The sequence below is a fragment of the Papio anubis genome, chromosome 4, assembly GCF_008728515.1.
Source record: "Papio anubis isolate 15944 chromosome 4, Panubis1.0, whole genome shotgun sequence".
Taxonomy (NCBI): domain Eukaryota; kingdom Metazoa; phylum Chordata; class Mammalia; order Primates; family Cercopithecidae; genus Papio; species Papio anubis.
Genome location: NC_044979.1, coordinates 42685289 through 42707198, shown reverse-complemented (window position 1 = coordinate 42707198; position 21910 = coordinate 42685289). Strand labels below are relative to the sequence as shown.

Sequence of the window (21910 nt, the reverse complement as noted above, 5' to 3'; positions counted from 1 at the left end):
AATACAAAAATTAGCCAGGTGTGGTGGCATGTGCCTGTAATCCCAGCTACTTGGGAGGCTGAGGCAGGAGAGTCACTGGAACCAGGGAGTCGGAGGTTGCAGTGAGCCAAAATTGTGCCACTGCACTCCAGTCTGGCAACAGAATGAGACTCCGTCTTGGAAAGAAAAAAAAAGAAAAAGAAAAAGAAAAAAAAAGGTAAAGCCTCAACACAATAACTCTAAGAAATATCACTCATCTGGGTATTTGGATTATTAAACTGAAGTATTCACAAGGCATAACCCAAAGGTTACAGGTTTTGGCAAACTGAATCATGTTAAGTGAATTCGGCAGGCAGTCCACTAAGATTTTATAAGATTTGTGATTGTTAATTTTTTGTGTCTACTTGACCCGGCTACAGTGCCCAGTTTGTTTGGTCAAACACGGTCTAGATATTGGTATGGAGGTATTTTTTAATGTGATTTACACTGACATTTATTTTTTTTTTTTTTTAGAGACGGGCATCTCACTATGTTACCCAAGGTGGTCTCAAACTCCTGGGTTCAAATGCTCCTCCCACCTCCATCTCCCAAAGCATTGGAATTATGGGCATGAGTCACCATGCCTGGCCTCAACATTGACATTAACATCAGTAGAATTTGAATAAAGAAAATTAATCTCCATAATATTAGTGGGCTTCATCCAATCAGTTGAGAACCTTAAGAGTAAAGACTAAGGTTTCCAGAAGAAGCAACAATTCTGCCTCAAGATTGCAACATAGAATTCCTGCTTCAGTTTCTGACTTATTACCCTGCCCAGAAGATTTTAGATTCAAGACTGCAACATCAGTTCTTACCTGAATCTCTGGTCTGCCAGCCCACCACAGTCATGTGAGTCAGTTACCACTCTCTCTCTCTCCCTATCTCTCTATCTCTCTTTCTCTCTCTCTAGATAAATAGATATCTATGAAGAATGCTGATTAATATAGACTATGTTGCTAGGAAAAATTCAATCCTAGCCAACTGTAGCAAAAAAGTAAAAGTAAATACAAATAAAACTGTATTCTATAACAATCACCCCACCTTTTTCCTTCCTACCTTAGGAAAGTTTTGATTTATGAAATTATTCTTTTCACAAGAGTAAATTATTCAAACAGCTTGAGACTGGTTCCTCTTCTCTCCCTGAAAATTCACCTGTCCTAAATCTTTTCTCTTCCTTCCCAAATGATGGTCACCTTACTAATAATAAAATTCATGCTCATGAGAGAGTAGATTGGTATCTACAAATCTCACCGCCACCCATGAGCTATCTGGCGACTGTGACTCCTGCTTTTGCTGTCCTATGTGAAGTAGCTAAAACAGTCATCTTTAGGCCACAGGTGAACAGAGGAGAAAAATCACTAGGTCAGAAGGGGTCAGGCAGCACCCATCAACTCATAGTACAGGGGCCGCTTCCTTTGGTGTACACACATATAAGACCATAACTGTTAGACTCACATCTAGCAGATGCTGTGAACTCAATGAATTACAGGAAATTCTTAGAAGCCAGAGTATTTCTACACAAATACCAAGATCCCAGAAGCCAAAAATAAACTTTTGATTTGTTGAGGGACCTCGGAGATATTATCAGGTCTCAAGGAGTTTCAGTTTCAGACATACTCTCAGGAACTCAAGTTATTTTGGGTTAACTTAGGTCCAGGTGACAGACTGAATCCACACACAAATGGACCTGAATTCTTCAGTTACTGACTTAGGAATGTCCATGGCATCCACTAAAATCAGGTCATTCTAGAGCAGGCAAAACTTCTCAGATTGCTTGTAAGTTAAAATGCCAAAACTCCTATAACAACCAATAAAGTAACACTTTAAGATTCAAGTATGGTACATAATTAAAAATCAACTATCACTATTTCCTTTATATTTTTGAACTCAAATTAAAACTGAGACAGACAAATTCAAAGTAATAGACACAGGTAAAACAAACACTGACAGGAAATGAAAGTTTGAATTCTGTTTCCAGCAATAATGGAAGACAAGTAATTAAGTGAAAAACCTACGAGCACAGTATACCCAATAATGTTAACTAGCAGTTATAAAACTCATTTTGACACCTGTCTTGGCAAGGGAAGACAGTCAAGGAATTCCCCAACCAGGAGAAACACAAGAAACTGCAGATCTACAAAGATAAGTAAGTCTCAGAGTAGGAATATTCCCGGGACTGCTTGCCAATTCCTGACAAACCAGAGTTCAAGATTCAATAAGTTTGCACTTGAGGGATGACAGGCAGAGTCCAGGACCTGAGTATAACAAAGAAAACCTACCAAAACCAGGACCCTCGAAAAAAGAGCATTATTATCAGTGTCTGAAAGAAATATCCCTATATAGTGTCTATGGAGACACCTGCCTATTGCAGCTTTGCCTCTGAGTGGAGGACAGAAAGAGGTTGGAGAAATTTAATGATCTTCAATTCCTAATCACAAGCCTCCATCTCAGGTGTCTAAGGCAAGAATTCACATCACCTATATAGTTCAAAATAACCATATTGGAAAAAGCAGATTAAAGTGATCCAGGGTTGGTAGGATACACAGTTTCCTGACAAAAGGAACCCAAACCTTCTATAGACAAATTCACTTTAATACATGCCTTAAGAAAGTCCCACAGTTAATGCTCTGAGATTGACTCACAGTGAAAAGTCAACCAAATTCCAAGGAACAAACAACCATGAGGGAGAATCAAGATTTAAACTAGTAACTGCCAAGTAAGGCCGTCAAAGATGGCTGCTTTTATAATATCAGAAGAAGCCTACAAAATGAGTTTACCTGATATATTTAAATAAATAAAAGAGACTACTGAAAGTGCAATGAAGAAAGAAAATACTATGAGAGCTGACCAGACATATTTGAAAAAGAACAAAATAAAATGTTTTGAAGTAAGCAATGTGATAACTAGAATTAGGAACTCAAAGTTTGGATTAAGCAACAGATTAGACAAAGATGAAGACAAATTTGTGAACTGTGAGACATATCTGGATAAGTTACTCAAAATGAAACACACAGAATCAAAAGAGTGGAAAATATGAAAGTTAAAAGATGTAAAAATAGAGATTCCAACATATATCTGTCTAATTAGAGTTTCATAAATGGAGGAAAAAAAGATGTAGAAGAAATATTCACAAATATAATGACAGACATTTCCTGATATGATGAATATGCAAATCTTCAAATCTAGGAAGTTCAATGTCTTTATCAGAATTACGTAAAAGAAATCTATACCTAGACATATTATAGCGAAACTGCAGAATATCAAAGACAAAGAGTTCTTAAAACATCCAAAAGGAAAAGACAGATTAGCTAAAAAGAACAATAATTTGACTAATGGATGATTTCTCAATGATGATAATGGAAGAGTGGAAAATAATAATTTCAAAGTACTAACAAAAATGTAGCTGTCAACCTAGAATCTTATACCCTATGAAATTATCTCTCATTCAATCATTCACTCCATTTAACAAAAATATATTATGTACTTACTATGTGTTGGATAGTGATGAGAATTCGTCAATAGATAAAATAGACAAAAAACATTCCTGCTCCACTAGAGTTTATATTTCAGTGGGGGAAAAATAATAACTCTAATACATAAGTAAAATATGGTATGAAAAGATTGGACCCAGATAAAGGAAGTAAGATTGACAAGTAGCAGAGGTCTACAAATTTAAATAGGGCTATTGGAAGAGAATTCATAAAGAAGGCGAGATTTAAGCAAAGACTTCAAGTTAGTTAGGGATTTCTGGCAAGGAAGAGTGTACTAGACAGAGATAATAGACAGTACAAAGCCCTGTGCTCAGAGTATTCCAGAAACAGGAGGCCAATGTGGATGGAACCCACATAAAGAAATATGTGAGAAAGTCTGAATTTATTTTAAAAGAATGATTGATCGATCTTAAATTCAAAATAGACTCTAGGCAATAGGGCATCCATGCAGTAAACTCCTTTACAACAGCCAACATAAAACCAAATGGAAATTTGACAAAACCAAATATACTTTCTCCTCCCTATCTTGTTTCCCCACCAAGTAAATTCTGAAATTGAAAAGTTTATTTCTGTTGGCTTTAACATCCAAATAATTACATATGCCAAAAGACCAATATCTTTTTCACACTTACTCTAAAATTAACTATTAATAACTATAAAAGTATAGTTGTTATACTTTGTTTGCTTTCATAGTTTTACTACTAGTCTTGTATTTCTTACTTAAAATTGCTCAGTGTTAATCAGAAGGCCTAACTTCTGTTAAAGCTCCTCCTCTTTGGGTGGAACTGTAAATGCCCATTCTCAACTTCACTCTATTTTCAAGATTTTCAATGATATGCACGAATTATTTTTACAATAGAAAAAAAGTTATCTAGTAAATTTTAGAATTCAGGGAATAAATTGCATTGTAACAGCTGGGACATCCAATACAATATTGAATACACGTAATGACACTGGACATTCTTGTCAGTTTTATTTTGGAGAAACTAGAACTATAATTCAATGGCATAAAAAAAATTTTAAAAAACTATGACCTACCTTCCTTATCGATAACCAAACCACCACAGTCACACGGTTATATATCACATGGTTGGGGATACTAAGGAAAAACAACAGCAACAACCCTGGCACCCACTCTTCAAATAAAATGTTTGCATTTGTATTGTCACATTATTTTCTTGCAGAGTGTATAGTTAGGGGAATGCTATTTTAATATTGTGCTAAAGGAAGTGAAACTAACACTAAAAATTCATAAGAAGAGTTTTCATGTTCTTATATTAGCATTCAGAGGTAGAGTAAGGGTGATTGGAAGGCATGTGAGTGTGACTCAAACACACATCATATTTGTTTATATTAAAATAATGCCTTCCGGACATATAGCTTTGTCCTGAATCAAAGTGCTAAACATTAATTTTTGTGTGCATCACTCTTAAATGAGAATAATTAATGTAAAATCAGGATTTGGAGTTTTAAAATTGTGAATCCTAAACATATTTTATCCAAACCACAGTATTCTCACTGGTCTCCTTTGGAAAGAATGCAGTGCACTGTTAGTGAGTTTTTGTGGCATTTCATATGCTCAATCAGTAGCATATTAAAATAAAGAAATATGTGAGAAAGTCTGAATTTCTTTTAAAAAATGATTGATCAATCTTAAATTCAAAATAGATTTCTTCTAACACTAATCTAAACATAGAATATTTTCTTTGACATTATGTCAGAATTTCTTTTTTTCTTTTTTGAGATGGAGTCTCACTCTGTTACCCAGGCTGGAGTGCAGTGGCACGATATCAGCTCACTGCAACCTCTGCCTCCTGGGCTCAAGCGATTCTCCTGCCTCAGCCTCCTGAGTAGCTGGGACTACAGGCGCCACCACCACACCAGACCAATTTTTGTACTTTTAGTATAGATGGGGTTTCACCATGTTGGCCAGGCTGTTCTTGAACTCCTGGCCTCAAGTGATCTGCCCACCTCGGCCTCCCAAAGTGCTGGAATTACAGGCATGAGACATTGCGCCCAGACCTAGCTGTTGAAATTTTTATTCTTCAGTTGGATTTTTCTTCTTCTCCTTGTGGTAGAGTTTGTTTTTTGTTTTTGTTTTTGTTTTTTTTCAAAAATGAGAACTTGTTACAATGGAATTTTTTTTCATTCAACAAGACAAATATGCTTATCTCTTAATATCATTATAAAAACCTTTATATTTGGGATATTTGCATTTTTAATGGGTGAAATAATGCATGGACATATCTAATCTCAGATAATATGAAGTGCCAGATTTAACTGGTTTATAAAATACTACTGAAACCTGAATTGATTTGTTTCACTGGATTAAATATTTGTTTTCCATCCATACTAATTCAGGAAGCACCTTGGATGTAAACAAAGATAAAATTTCTGGAAGATTTTTCATTTCTTCCCAATACAGGAAGTAGAATAGTTTTAACAAATATAAATCTCTCTGTGACCACTTTTTCTCAAAAATAATAGATAGTAAACCCTTTCTTATTGAGGGTGCAGAGTAATACTCATCCCTCCAAGTACACCTAAACTTTGAATTAATAAAAACGTGGTATTTAGGAGCAGTTTGAACAAAAGGTTTAGTTCAGTTAAAAAATGTCAAGGACTCTCATTGCCAGCCAAGATAGAAGAACAAGGATCATATTTACCCTCATACCTTAAACAACTAAAAAAATCAAACAAAGCATGCGAAACAATTTTCCAACATTGAACAACAGGGACCACAGAAGTAGGATCCTGATAGAAGAAAAATAAAGTAGGGAATAAACCCAGGAAGAGGGAATCTAAATAGAGTCCAGTGTTCTTTTTGCATTGAGAAGACAGAGATGAGAATTTGGGAGGCTCAATGGTGTTACAATTTGCAGGGCAGAGTTTACCAAAGTAAAAAGAGCTGCAAAGAGAAGAAGCTCCTGAGATCTGCAGAGGGTTCCCCTAGAGTCTTCAAGCAGGTACTGATCAGGGCATGTGTGTAAGCAAACTACATGAGACCAGGCAATGACTGGAGAGGAGCAGGAGGAGCAATTTCCAGAGATCATATAAAGCTGGGAATGGTTATTTCCAAAAGCCAGAGGGGAGAAATATTATATTACACAGGACATGCATCAAGAAATGTACTCAGAATCGTATTGCCTTAGTAATGGGGACAAAACCAGCCTCCTCTGGTTCCACCTAGCAAAGTTGAAAAAGTAGTTGTGAAAGGATAAATATGTTTTGGAGCAACTTAATTGCATCCCAGAACAAAGCTCAAAAGTATTTTCTTAAAAAAAATACTAAAAATTCCATAAGCTCACAATGGTTGAGATCCAATCAAAAATTATTAGACATGTAAGAAATTAGGAAAATATGACCAATGAGAAGGAGAAAAATCATTCAACAAAAACTGACCAGTGAATGATGCAAATGACAGAAATAGTAAAAGTACATTGAAACAGCTACTATGACCCCACACCATATGTTCAAGAAGGTAGAGGAAAGCATAAGCATGTTGAGGAGAGCCATGAAAGATATGTTTAAAACCTAAATCTAAGTTATAGAGGAAGAAAGTACAATGCCTAAAATAAAAATTATACTGGACAATATAAATCCCAGCCTGAAGGCTGGAAAAATTTGCAATCAGGAAATACCAACAGGCTGGACAAATAGCAAAGACATCCCTTATCCTTTGAGCAAATTAGTTAGGCACTGGTGGTGATGTTGTGGGTGTTTTCTTTGTTTTGTTTTGTTTTGTTTTGTTTTGTTGAGACAGAGTCTCGTTCTGTTGCCCAGACTGGAGTGCAGTGGCTTAATCTTGGTTCACTGCAATCTCTGCCTCCTACGTTCAAGCAATTCTCCTGCCTTTGCCTCCTGAGTAGCTGGGATTTACAGGTGAACCACCACACCTGGCTAATTTTTGTATTTTTAGTAGAAACGGGGTTTCACCATGTTGGTCAGGCTGGTCTCAAACTCCTGACCTCGTGATCTGCCCACCTCGGCCTCCCAAACTGCTGGAGTGCTGGGATTACAGCGTGAGCCACCACGCCTGGCTGGTTATTTTTGATTTCTTTGTTGTCACAGTTGTGGTTATTGCTTTCTGTTTTGCACTCCTCCTCTGATCATTCACTTTACCAGTAGTAATTAACAATAATTGGACAAAGAGAAAAAAAAAGCTCTTCCTTCCTTTACTATTTTAGCAAACTAAATAAAATATATAATGAAGTAAAAATTTTAAACAACTAGGTAAGATAGCAATGAATTGGACACTGCATAAAAAAAAATAGGAGAGTTAAAGAAATAGCAACAGAAATTGTTGTACAAAATTAAACAAAGACAGAAAAAGACTGAAAAAATTAAGAGGACACCAGTGAGCTGTGAGACAACTTCAAGTGGCCTGATATATATGTAACTGGAATCAAAGAAAAAGGAAGAAAACAGAAAAAAGTGTCCCCAGGTTTTAAAATCTCATGTCTGTGACCCATCCCTTAAAGCATGGGATTAGATGAAATTGTAAGGAGAGAAGAGAGATTCTGCTCTGACTTAATGGTAAAGTACATAGGGCCAGCTAACCATTGTCTTGAAACAGACATTAAGAGGACTGTTCTTTAATTTTAGTTATGCATCTTGAGCTCAATGGCCATCCTTCAAATGATGCTAGTCTTCCTATTCCTTATAAACATCCTCCCAAGTTAATATATGTACTGGGTGACCTTATGAGAGGGTGAGATGAATAAAACAGTCCAGGCTTAGAAAGAGAATAATTTTTCCAGGCTCTGAAACTCTGTCAATTTCAAATGCACCTCTTTTTCTTTCTCTCTCTCATCTCCATTCCTCACTTTCTTCAGATGGAAGCTTTACTATCTCCTGGTATATCACTGAGCTCCTATTCGAAATCACATTTGAAGGAGTACGTAACTAACATGTACTCCTTCAAGAGTTTCATAACTCTTGAAAGCATGGTAGGATTGATGGTATTCATTCAGGTATATTTTTATTTATTTAAAAGCTTCTATGAGTTAGGAGCTATGAAATGGACTGGGAATGTATTCATGAACAAGGCAGATACATTCCTGATCCATGGAAATTACAGACTGCCTAGAGAGATTGGCATTACACTCATAATAGCATTAATAAATATATAATTCTTTAAGATACTAATATTAAGTATTAATATTTGCCTCAGCCTAATTCCTTTCTCCCAGGTTCTGTTTTATTATCACAGGGCACCAGATATCCCTGCAAACTATATATTCCAGAATTTTTTGCCAATTGACTTCCAGTTTGGTTTGGCCAATAAGAGGCTCTGGTGCAAGATTAGAAGGTAGTAGGAGCGGAGAAATCGCGGATCTTCCTTTCTCAGATATTAATTCTTCTCTCTTTGTTTTGTGGTGGTATCTCTGAAAGGGACTAGAAACCTTTCACAGGGGTCCCAGCCTTGGCCCTGATTTTTCCTCTTCTGCCATACTATCCCTTGTCAAATTTTCCTCTTTGGTGGTTCTAGCCTTGCTATGCACCCCCAGAAGTCACAAATACACTTTCGGTCTCTGAGTTAGCTCATTTTCAGTTATTGCTTTCAATACTTTCACCAGTTGTGTAACCAATCCCCTCTATTAGGTTCAATCTCCTTGAAACACCTAGTACAATTTCTGTTTCCCTGACTGAAACACATCATTCTGATGAGTGTTACATATGTGGACCAATGAGCATACAAATGGGAGATCTAATCTCTTCTGAGAAATTAGAGATCGTTTCCTTAAAGAACTAATATTTAAACCAAGAACTAGAGAATGAATAGAAATTAGCTAAGGGAAAGGAAGCAACCACAGCCACATGATCAATCATCACATTTACTTAAGATATCGAAGGACTATTTTACAAAACGCAATTTCTCGCTACGCTACAGTTGACATATTTCCATGTCCTACTTCTTACTGTGCCATTGGGCCTACAGCAAACCTGCCAGCATCTATCTCAGATGGCTAACTCAAAGGTTTTTTGTTTTTGTTTCTAAAGTTGATCCCGTTAAACTCAAGCACATTTGCTTTCTACCAACTCTGATGTCTTTGCAGTGCCAGAAAAAAGAAAAAGAAAAGAAAAATGCATTGCCAAGGAGAAATGTCCAGCTGTGAATGTCCTTATGCCCTTGTTTTTAGCAACATCTCCAAAGCATGGTCCCCACTTGGCCATCCTCAGGCCACATGTTTAATCAGGACTTTTAGCATGTCAAAAAGATTAGGTTGGCAGACTGAATGACTGCTTCTATCATTCTATTATTTTTATAACATTCTTTGTCACGTGGCTGCCTAATTATTAAGATCTACTTTACCAGTAAAATAAAATGCCCTGTTCTTCCCCAGCTCTCAGATTGGTTTTACCGATTTTCTTTCTCTTTTGTCCCCAATATGGCTCAGCACAGCGCCTTTACTGATCCTTTGATACTTTATGCATTACGGAGTTTGGGGCACACATTTTGATTTTTTAAAAATATTGCATTAATATATTATTTATCTTGATTTCGGAGTTGTTTTGTTTTGTTTTGTGTTCCCTTAAATTTTGTACCTGAGGCAAGGACTTCATTCTCCTGGCCCTGGTCCTGATGCTGAAGGAGTCCTGGTTACTCCTCGAAAGAATTTTAGCCTGTGCTGAGAGTAGAGTGGGACACGTCTGCCTACACTGCCCCAGAGGCTCCCAGCCATTGGAAAGACAGAAACAGCCGGAGGGAGAGAGGGATTTCATTCTCTTAAATCACATTCAAAGACAGGTCATGGAGTGTGCTTGGAGCAGAGCATGGAGCATAAACAAATTTGGATATTAGACACAATTATTTCTGAAACATTTGTCTATAAAAATTTGAATATTAGATACAATTATTTCTGAAACATTTGCTTCTAAAAATATGTATCATAGGTGTCAAATAGATTTTAAGATAAAAAATATTTTTTTAAAATGAACTTCATATCAGTCCTACTTCTAAGATCATAATCAAACCACAATTAGCAAAAGACATTAAAAACATAGGAAAACGAGATATTACAAACCAGAGAGATAATTTATTCATGTGGGCTTCTCCATAGCTACACCCAGGCTATCTATTGTGTGTGTGTGTGATTCTTTAGAATTTCTACTTGATTTCTCAAGGGCTTGCTTTTACAATTTCTAGGTGTAGCCTACAAATATGCCATCTTCCATATCAATGTTAACAGGCCTCCATTTAATACAAATAGAGCCCAGGATGTGGGGCTCCTAATGTTTTCTTGTTTGTACATGGTAAAGGCATTCATACCTTCATCTCCTCATCTCCTAAATGAAGGTTTTGGACTAAATGGCCATTAGCATACTTTGCCATTTTCACATCCTGTGATCAAATAATTCTGTTCCACATATACATTTTATACCATATGGAAGGCTTAGCTTAAGTTGACCTTATTGGTACTTTTTTTTTAATCCTATCTTTTCTTTAATACTGAATTTTATTTTGAAATAACTACAACTAAAGCGGAGCACTTGGACAATGATTTGTGGACTTCCAATCATAGCAAGAGTTTTGATTTCATACATTAGGCCTCCACTGATCTTTCCCATACTCTCTTAGGTTCCGTTTTAAAATTTTATCCTTCTTTCATCATATTCCCTAAAATTTTCCTATATCTCAATGCTTTGATACTTTCACATGCAGAAGAGTGCAAGCATAGCACTGCTCACATTTATTAACAAGCGTTTATTTTTCCTTTGCCCCCTCTTTCTTTCCCACTTTTTTTCTCTATTCTCTTTTCCTTTGTCTTCCTTTGACTCACTTTTCCCATTTTCTCCTTTCCTCTTCTTCTTATTTTCACTTATGACAGTTAACATGGTCCTAGATGTTCCAAAAAAAAAGTAAGCAAGCACAAATAACATTATAAATTCAATTTTATTCAACAGTTAATTTATGCATATGAAATTCGATGCATATAGAATAACACAATAAGAAAAAGGTATTCCAAACTGAAATGGGTTTGTGATTATAAATAGTACGTGGTGACTGAAAGTAACTTTAGTAGGGAATGAGCAGTCATGGGAAAAATGGAAATCAGGATTCTAAGGGAAATCAAAAAAAAATAATATGTTGAGTGTAGGGCTAGGAAGTGATTAGGAGATGAATACATGCAAAGATGCCCACATTATTTTAGCTCTTTTTAGGGAAGTTGGACTCCTGACAACTCTTCTGACTGTTGCCTTACCTTAAAAGCCTTCCCTAGGCATCCCCAAATTCAGTGGTCCAGCCCCACTTTCTTTTCTCACCTGTATTCTAATACACACAGAACTTCTGTCACACCAAAGGTACTTATTCACTTGCACATCTGCTGTCCTGCTTCCCACTAAACACCAGTCCCCTGTAGGACATGGCTGTACATTATTCAGCCTTGAATCTGAAATCTGACACCTATCAGACACCTATCTTCAAATTCTCTGTCCCCCATTTACTATTCATGCAGACACACACAATATTTATTTTAATATTTCGGAGTCACAATCTCCTTATTTGTAAAATTAGGAAAATATTACCCCTTTTTGTGTTATTCTATATGCATTGAATTAAAATAAAACAGATAGGTTTGAGCTTTCCTTAAAAACTGAAGAACTACCCAAACTTTTGTTGTTGAAAGCTTAACACATTTTGGAAGAAGTCTTCTCTGGGCACCCTATATTTGTCATCTAAATTTTTTCAATCTAATGCTATGAAAGAGTTTCTGGTCCATTTTGGAGCCTACAGAGTCTTTTTTAATGATTATTTCTCTCTTTTCTCCCTCATCTTCAATAAGTAATATCAGTTAAAACTCTTCGTAGCTTTAAATGAGCATTATGGACAAGAAAAGAAATACCTAAACTGAGTAAGCCAAATTACTTAGTCGTGCAAAATTATGCAAGCATCTGAAGCATGAATTCCCTCTTCCTGTCAGCTTTATGTAGTTTAAGCAACTAACTATATTTCTAGCCAAATTGAACACGCTAACATCTTAATTATGCTCATTAAGCCATTTATTTTTTTATTTTCTCAAAATTCTGACACAATTCCCAAAAAAGTGAAAAGTGTACTAATGAAAATTAATGATAGCCAAAGGAAAAAATTTGATGTTCTGTGGTACAAAAATATCTTATGAAGTTTGGTTGTGCTCTCCTTGCTTAAAGCACACAATAACAGATAAAATGTTAGGCTTTTTCTTTCTTTTGCAATAACATATTACTATAAAAATATGATACTAGGTCCCACTATAGTAGCACAAATCCTATTTTCTAGTATTTCACAAATCCTAATTTAATATGTGACTCGAAGAGGACATTTTCTTATTATATTTGCTTTTGTTTTTGATATTTGCTCATATTAAAAGATGAAGTAACAAAAATTTACAAAGATTTCTTCATTTTTGCCCTAAAAGATTATAAAGTGTTTTGCTAATTTATTTATTATATAATTTGTCATGCTTCAAGCAATAATGAAACTTAGTTTTACAAATATGAGTTTGAATAACTTGTGTTTTATAACATTCATATATGGTTCAACTGACTCACAGTTTTTATACGTAACTTAACAGTTTTTATATGTAAATAACTCATTTACTTAAAGAGCTATCTGAAATAGAATTCAACATGATACAAGAAATAATCAATAAGGCACAAGTGTATTTACATTGATAATCAGAAATAAATGTCACTTTTACTAAATTATTAAATTTCATTTAAATTAGTTATTTAAATTAGTAAAATTATTAAATTTTACTAAATTCAAATTTATGTATGCTGTACTTTAAGAATATAGAATTTTCAAAATTTCAAATTTGTGAAATATATTTTTATCAAAAATATACTTTGTAAAATAACCATTTTGTCTTGTGTTTTTTTGAGATGATTAATCAATGCTAGATTAATGTATTCCACATTACATGTAATAATCATATTTTCAACCGATTCTTCAGAGACATATATATTGCATAAAAGGAGACAAAACGTAGGCTCGCCAATTCTCTATAAACTTCAGCGATATTTGAAACCATTTTGCACAGTCCAAAAAGAGTAACATTTAGAAGTCTTACAGAGCAATTATCCAATTTACCATTTCCTTTTCCTTCTAGTGAATTCACCACTGAAGCATTATAATCAAATATCACTCATAATAAACAAATAGCATTAAAAGTTGTATCTATTTCTTTCTGAGCTAATGTAAGTTAAAAGTTAATAATCTTAAACATTTAACCTAAATTGAAATTTATAGCCATATGATTTTAAAGCCCCAAATACGAGTGATTTTATACTTTGTAGTTCCAATTAAATAATTCAGAGGAAAAAGTACCTTTGCTGGTGGCTCAGGTGCAGAATCCATGAGAGTCAGTCTATCCATTTGTTTGGTATGTACCATAAGCATTATCTTTCTATTTACTCCCACTTCTCGTCTTTTTCTACTTCTAAGGGAGGCCAAGCTATATAAACCATGATTTAGTTCCTCTTTTTGACGTTACATTCATTTCTCCTATTTTCGTATAATGGTAAAGAGGAGGAGCAATATTTATGAGCTCATGATTTCCACAAATTGCAATTACAAACACCAGTCCAATTCTTTTCTTTTTTTCCTCTATGGAATATTTTACATGTGCTTAATAGAAAAAATTGAGTAGCAAGCACAGATTTAAATGTGCCATTAAGAGGACAATATTGTCACTGTTAGGTGAAAGCCCCTGGGAGAAAATAACTTGTCTCTCGATCATCATAATCTGGCCTCAGTTTCTCTGGATTTTACAAATCCTTCCTAGAGAAGTCAGCAAGTAAAACAACTTGGGCTTACCACATTTAAAGAGTCTTGTGGCCGGGCACGGTGGCTCAAGCCTGTAATCCCAGCACTTTGGGAGGCCGAGGCGGGTGGATCACGAGGTCAGGAGATCGAGACCATCCTGGCTAACATGGTGAAACCCCGTCTCTACTAAAAATACAAAAAACTAGCCGGGCGTGGTGGCGGGCGCCTGTAGTCCCAGCTACTCGGAGGCTGAGGCAGGAGAATGGCGTGAACCTGGGAGGCGGAGCTTGCAGTGAGCCGAGATCGCGCCACTGCACTCCAGCCTGGGTGACACACCGCGAGACTCCGTCTCAAAAAAAAAAAAAAAAAGAGTCTTATAAGGCAAGTTGGTTATCACCCCGGGAAATAGAAAGGGCAAAATGTGTGTGTGTGTGTGTGTGTGTGTGTGTGTGTGTGTGTGTGTGTGAGAATATGTGCATATGACATACCACCAGTGTTGACCATTTTCACTCAAATTCAATTCTTCTCTACTTGTAACTCACTCAAAGTTAGTAGTGGCCATGAGGCTAGTTCTGGTCAATGAAGAGGGAGGGTTGAAACACCTTCTTGCCAGTGCTTGACTGTACAGCTCTCCTCTGCAGCTGACTCAGTGATCGCCAAAGGAGGTGTCCAAACAGACCTTCCACCAGCTCAGGCCTCAAGTGGTTCTGATGAACAAAGCTTCCTTATAAGCTATTTTGGACTCGTAGCATAAATGAAAAATAAACTATTTTATTACAACTACTGAGATCTGGGGAGTTGTATACTATAACCTAACCAATTCTGACTGACTCAGGAATTAGGTTATAATTAACATATTTTGAAAAGCAGTGTGCCATTTAATATCCACATCTAGAAGAACAACAATATCCTCTGCTCACTCCAGTATAATATATGGGCTGCCTTCCCTGTAGAGTGGATATGAGGAATAGCAGTATGAGAGAATGGAAAGAGAAGAAGGTTAGAAGACCTGGATACTTGTCCAAAGTAGTGCAAACTAATTAGTAGCAGAGCTTGGTCCGCTCACTAACTTGTATGCAATACTGTGGACAAGTCTTTTCAGTACTCTAAACTCAAGTTTCTCATTTGTAAAGTGGAGACAATAATAGCTTCTCTGTCTTATAACAAAGGTGAGTATCAAATGTTTATGTGTTGCCATTACTAGATCATAGAAATATATTCTATTCCTCTCTAAATTCCCAATCTCCTAGTAAAATATCTTGCGGTACAATCAGTACTAAATAGGTGTTTAATAATTAATGGCAAATTCTATTCCAACAATTAGGTAAGCCTTTAACTAATGTTTAACTGTGGTTTATAGAGTACACTTACTTCTTACCATGAGTTCCACATTGATGGATTCAAACAATCATAGAATGAAATTGTTTAGGAAAAAAGCAATAAAAAATAAGAATAAAATAATAAAAGCAATATAATAATTTGTATTTGTATTTTTATTGTTAACAAAAACAATAAAATAAGTTTATTGTTTCATTAACAATAAAATAATTCAAATAAAAATGTAGTATAACAATTCTGTATCTAGCATTTATATTGTGTTAGATATTACCAGTAATCTAAAGAGGATTTAAGGGGTTCTGGAACCAGTATCCTGCAGATACTGAGGGACAACTGTATGTGATAACATGTTCTTTACGAAGTACCTTGCTAGCAAAGTGTTTAATTACTTTTTAATATGTTAAATATTTATTAATCATCTACCACGTCAGGCACTGTTCTGAGCATTGGAGGAGTGAATCAGGGAACAAATTAGACAAATTATCTGCTATGATGGAGGAAAATAGACAGTGATAGGCAAAGGTTGTGTATGGTAGAAGAGGGGAGGAAAGAGTGAATTTCATAGATGGCCAGGAAAGGCCTCCTTTTAAGCTGACATTTGAACAGTGAATTAAGTGAAAGAATGCAAACCGTGTAGGTACTTGAGGGACTGGCATTCCAGGCAGTGGGCGCAGCATGTGTAAGGGCCCTGCGATAAGAAGAGTATTCTGGTGCTTAAAGAATAGGATGATCATGTCCTTTGCAGGGACATGGGTGGAGCTGGAGGCCACTATCCTTAGCAAACTAACACAGGAACAGAAAACCTAATACCACATGTTCTCACTTATAAGTGGGAGCTAAATGATGAGAACACATGGACACTTAGAGGGTGTGGGGAAAAGAAAGACAGATCAGCCTGTTACTGTGTCTATATAGAAAGAAGTAGACATAAGAGACTCCATTTTGTTCTGTATTTGAGATGCTGTTAATCTGTGAGCCTACCCCCAACCTTGTCCTTGTAAGAGACATGTGCTGTGGTGACTCAAGGTTTAATGGATTTTGGGCTGTGCAGGATGTGTCTTTGTTAAACAAGTGCCTGAAGGCAGCTTGCTGGTTAAAAATCCTGCCCGTCCCTGGGCAATGGAACATCTCGGTGTAAAACCTGATTGTATGCTCTGTTTACTGAGATAGGAGAAAACCACCTTACGGCATAAGGTGGGACTTGCTGGCGAGACTTGCTGGAGCAATGCTGCTAAAAGGTTTGTGGAGATGTTTGCATATGCATATCAAGGCACAGCATTTTCCTTTGAACTTATTCATGTCACAGAGATCTTTGTCCATATGTCTTACTGCTGATTTTCTCCCTAAAATGATCCTATTGTCCTGCCACTCCCTTATCTTTAAGATAGTAAAGATAATTATCAATAAATACTAGGGGAACTCAGAGACCTGTGCCGGCGTGGGTCCTCTGTAAGCTGAGCACCGGTCCCCTGGGCCCACTTTTTCTTTCTCTGTACTTTGTCTCTGTGTCTCATCTCTTTCCTCAAGTCTCTTGTTCCACCTAACGAGAAACGCTCACAGGTGTGGAGGGGCAGGCCACTCCTTCAAGAGGGGAACAAAACACACTGGGGCCTTTTGGATGGTGGAGGGTGGGAGGAGGGAGAGGATCAGGAAAAATAACTAATGGGTACTAGGCTTAATACCTGGGTGATGAAATAATCTGCACAACAAACCCCCATGACACAAGTTTACCTATGTAACCAACCTGGCACTTGTACCCCTGAACTTAAAAGTTAAAAAAAATAGTATTAAAGCCATTTACACTGAGGCGACATGAGCAACTGAAAGACTATAAGGGATAAGATCAGAGAAATAAAAGAGGAACCAGGTCCCTAGTAGGCTATGATGAGGACAATGAATATTATTCTTAGCATTAGAAAGTATTAGAAGGTTTTGAGCATAGGAGAAACATGATTCAACTTACAGTTCCAAAGGATCACCAAGTCACCCAGGCTGCTTTGTGTAGGACAGACTGGGGAGGGGGGGTGCAATTACAGAAGCAGGCAAATGAATTGGAAGGCTACTGAAATAGTCCAGGTGAAAAAATTGGTCCCAACTCCCTTGATGATGTATGTATATATATATTCAAACCAGGTTTTCTTATTGCAGCCATTCACAGGGTCTTTCCTATATTACTATGGCAAGAGTCAAACTGGAGAGCCAAGAACGTGTCTGCATATGCAGATATATATATATATATATATCACTATATATACACACACACATATATAGCGCTATATGCAGGAATATATATAGCGCTATATACATACAGCTATAGTCAGAGATAGCATCATGATATGGATGGCAGGAAAAGAGGGCTTTGCTTTAACAGATGTACAAGAACAGAGTTTGTGTAGGAGAAGGAGGAGGAAGAGAGAAATTTTATTTGCTAAAGGTTAGTTATTTTGAAAACGTGCTATTTGATGAGAAGGATCAGGAATCAAGATAGTCTAGATAAAGAGAAAACACAGAGGCAACATACGTGGCACACACACATACACACACACACACACAACATCAAATAAACAAAAAGAATGGCCTGTGGATCTATTTCTGGAGAGACCTGAGAAGAGTTATTTAGAAAGAAGAGCCAGTAGGAGGCAATGTAGGCTTACGAAGTACAACAGGTACATCAGCCTAGAAATCTTCAATCAATCAATCAAACCTTTCATAAGACTTGTAACTAATAGGGAGGAAAACAAACTGGGAGGCATAGGATTACTGTGAGGTGCTTTGCAAAATACTCAGTAGTCGTTGGTTTCTATTGTAACAAAATTTCCCTTCGTTACATATGATTAGCAAAATTGCCAGTGCCTGCATTTACAAATCCTAAACTCTACGGAGTTCATTTTCCTAAATTTCAACTAAATTTGAGCTAATCAATAAATGGCCCCCTGACAATGTAGCCCAGAGTTTAATTCCAGAGAAACCAGGAAGGGACCAGTGTTACCAGGAGCAAAGTATTATCCCAAAGAACAACTACAAATTCAATTGTTCAGGTTTGTTGGAGGTCATGTTCTACATGAACAGGAAAAGGACAGAGAGGCATTGTCTGAGTAGTTCATCCCAAAGAAACCACAGGGCAAAGTTTGGGACAAAAGAAGAAACAGAAACGTTAAAGCTGCTGTGCATTTGCATCTTGAAGTCAAAGCAGCCAGGAAAGCTCTTCCAAAAGCTGCTTGAGAACTTCTGAGACTATTAATGTTGGCACAGCTCAGTCCCATAGACCAGCAGCTCAACAGAAATCTCTGGAATTTCTAAAGGTATCTGATGTTTCTAAGTTGCCACTACCAGCTGTCAGGAGTACATACTCAGAATGTTAATGGCCCACAAATGTGGCCAGTTTACCTAGAAACTACCTTTTTCTCTAGGTTAGTGCTGTGTTCCTCTAAGGGGTTGAATAAGTAGGACACAGGCTGAGCTCCTGAAATAGAGACCCCAAATACAGTGGTATAAACAAAGTGTAAGTTTATTTTGTGCTCATTTAATTATTCAGAGATTAGTAGTCCCAAATCGGGTGAGAGAATCCGCCTTTCTCAATAGGGTGTTCCATCTCTGGGCCACCTTGGTTATCCCAGTCGCATCACCTTCTTGTAACACACGTCACTTTCACTCCTGTTCCTTTAGTCCCAACTAAGTCTATGAGAGGAACTGGGAAACAGAATGCCTACCGAGCAGCCACACACCCTTCAGAAACTCAAGATTTCTTTTTAAAATAAGGGGAGATGGATCCGGATGGACATCTAGGAAACTCTGCGATGGGAAACTTGACAAAGCATCACAAATGTGAGCCTTGAGAAGAGGAGATTAATTGGGATTTTCCCTGTTTTATAGATGAAGAAACTAAAATAAAATTGTATGATTTTTTTAACTCATTCAGAAAAATCTGAAAGTCAGTGGATGACTTTCCTTGCTGTCGTTCATTACAAAAACTCCATGCTTACATACTTATTTTTGTAAGCGTTTACATCCTTTGTACATACAGAAAATTTTGCTGGAAATAATTTTATTCCTCCTCCTATTACTTTTAAAATTATCAGTGGTCCAGAGTTCAAAGATTAAGAATTATAAAATAGATCATGGAAAATGTAGCAATAATTGAGCTCTCCATGTCTCGTACTCCCGTAGAAGCATGTTTTAATAAACATCTGCAGTACATATGCTCAGTGGAAAACCCCTTTGACTGAGCAAGATTGAGAAATGTTTCACCCAGAATCATCACTCCCATTTCCAAATGAATGCATATAATTCCCCGGCAAGAGACTTTTGAGGCTTGATTCTTTTTTTTTTAAAGTAAATATGCAGGAAAATATTAAATAATTATGAATGTCTATGTAATATGATAATATTACTAATACTGCACCATAATTGCTGGGGGTGGTAATAGGCATTTTACAAACATTACTTCTAATTCTGACAGCAAGTCAGGGCAGATATTATAATAACCATTTTAAAACAGAAAATAAAGGCTTGAACAATTTAAGTACCTTGCCCATAACTACACAACTTGTAAGTGACAGACCTGAAAGATCAGCTTGTAAGTGACAGACCTGGAAAATTTCAGTATTTAAAATTTGCATGGGACATGTTAAAGCAGCATTGTGTGTTGGCACTGCTGTTGACGTGCTCCCATGGACTGTTTGAGTTAGACAGTGACCTTCTAGAAGGTGCCAGCCTTGAAATAACCACTACCTTCATTGTAAGTTCCCTTTCCCTGAGTTTTCTTTGATTTTTATACCATTGTGATTTTCTCTTCCTATTTTATTTAAGTATCAAGAGGGAAAACAATCTAAGAAATGTTTACTCTGTAATGAGCAATTTCACTTTTTAAGACATTAATATCAAACAAAGACCTTGGCTGATAGATTATAAGGAATAGAACGCACACTGTGAACTTAGAAATGACCCATATCCAACTTTAGTATGGTTATTTGTGACTTGTTAATTCAGTGAACCTTTTTGAGAAAAGAATGTCATTAGCCAAAATGCCATCATTAGGTTATGCATGCTAACCTCTTAATTCTATCAGCACAATTAATTATCATACTTTTTCTGTTTTCAGTGAAATTACTACATAGAAGGTTGGTACAAGCACGACAATAGGGGAATTCATCTAATATAGAGAATGGAACAAATAAAGCAAACAACCTAAAAACAAAACTTTCTTCAGGAAATAGACCTATTTTCATAAAGTAAAATCTACAGTGGAGTTTACTCTTTTATTGTAAAAACTGTTAGGACACTGGCAATTGGTATTCTTCACTTCTCTATTCTTGTTAATGTAGTTCCTCTTTATTCTACTTGCATAATAAAAAAGTAATAACAGTCTTAGTTCTTGTTAGAAAGTCCCTAGGTGGTGGTGGGACAGATTGGAATTAAACTGCTGACTCACTCTCATATGACTGCACTGTAAAGTCCTAGAATTCGGGGATCTAGAAAGAAAATTTTGTATCAAATGCACTACACAGTCACAAGAAAGCAGCAAATTTAGAATTGAATGTGCTGTGGTTAGACGGAATTTCCATAGGCTACACAATACACCTGAACTTCCGATTATAAAATCTAAGTTTCCATTGTCACATTTCAGGATTAATGACTGAACAACTTGTTAGGCCTCTTGAGGGGAAGACTAGAAGGAAAGGTGCCAATATTCCACACTGTCTTAAAAAGTTAAGGAATACTACTGGGTAAGTGGGACTGCACCAAGCATTACTACGCATTTGCCTAACTGCAGTAAGAGGAAACAATGGGTGAAGGAAGTCCAGGCTCTATGAAGGCATGGCATAAATCCATTTCACTAAGCTGTTGGCCATTGCTGATGCTATCCTTGTGAACAAGATGATCAGATTTCAGGTGATTCAGGCTTGCAGGTTGATGTCACTTTGAGGAACAGGCATTGGTTAAATACCAGTGAACTCCAACAAGTCAACCTTGTAATCAGCTCTCAGGAGGAAATTATAAAACCTGCTGTTCTGATTCTTGCCCATTTGCCCTACCCCACTGCTCCTACCCACCATGCCATTCTCGACCCTGCTTTGCTCTGTTCTGTGCCCAGGAACAAAGGCTAATTTACTATGGAGCTAATGAAGCTTCAGCTCGGGACCGCTCAGGTGTTACCTCTTCCAAACTTTGTGCCTAATGTAATTTGGAACTATTTTCTTACAGATGGCCTCATCCTCACTGTACAAGCTTCATCTCTACCTAATTTGGAGTCGGCCCTGTCCAGAAGGCTGAATCCTATAAACTATCAACTGATATGATAAGCAAAACA

General features: G+C 36.7%; 1 protein-coding gene across 3 annotated transcripts in view; it reads right to left on the bottom strand.

The window, feature by feature from the left end:
- TFEC (transcription factor EC) overlaps positions 1-13947 on the bottom strand; it is a 200219-nt gene extending 186272 nt beyond the window's left edge. For 2 of the 3 annotated variants that reach the window (XM_017957119.3, XM_017957122.3), the window contains exon 1: positions 13825-13947. The gene's annotated coding sequence lies outside the window, so the exon portion shown is untranslated. The remainder of the gene's footprint in view (positions 1-13824) is intronic. The other variant, XM_017957120.3, reaches the window with a different exon arrangement.
- Positions 13948-21910: the final 7963 nt, after the last annotated feature.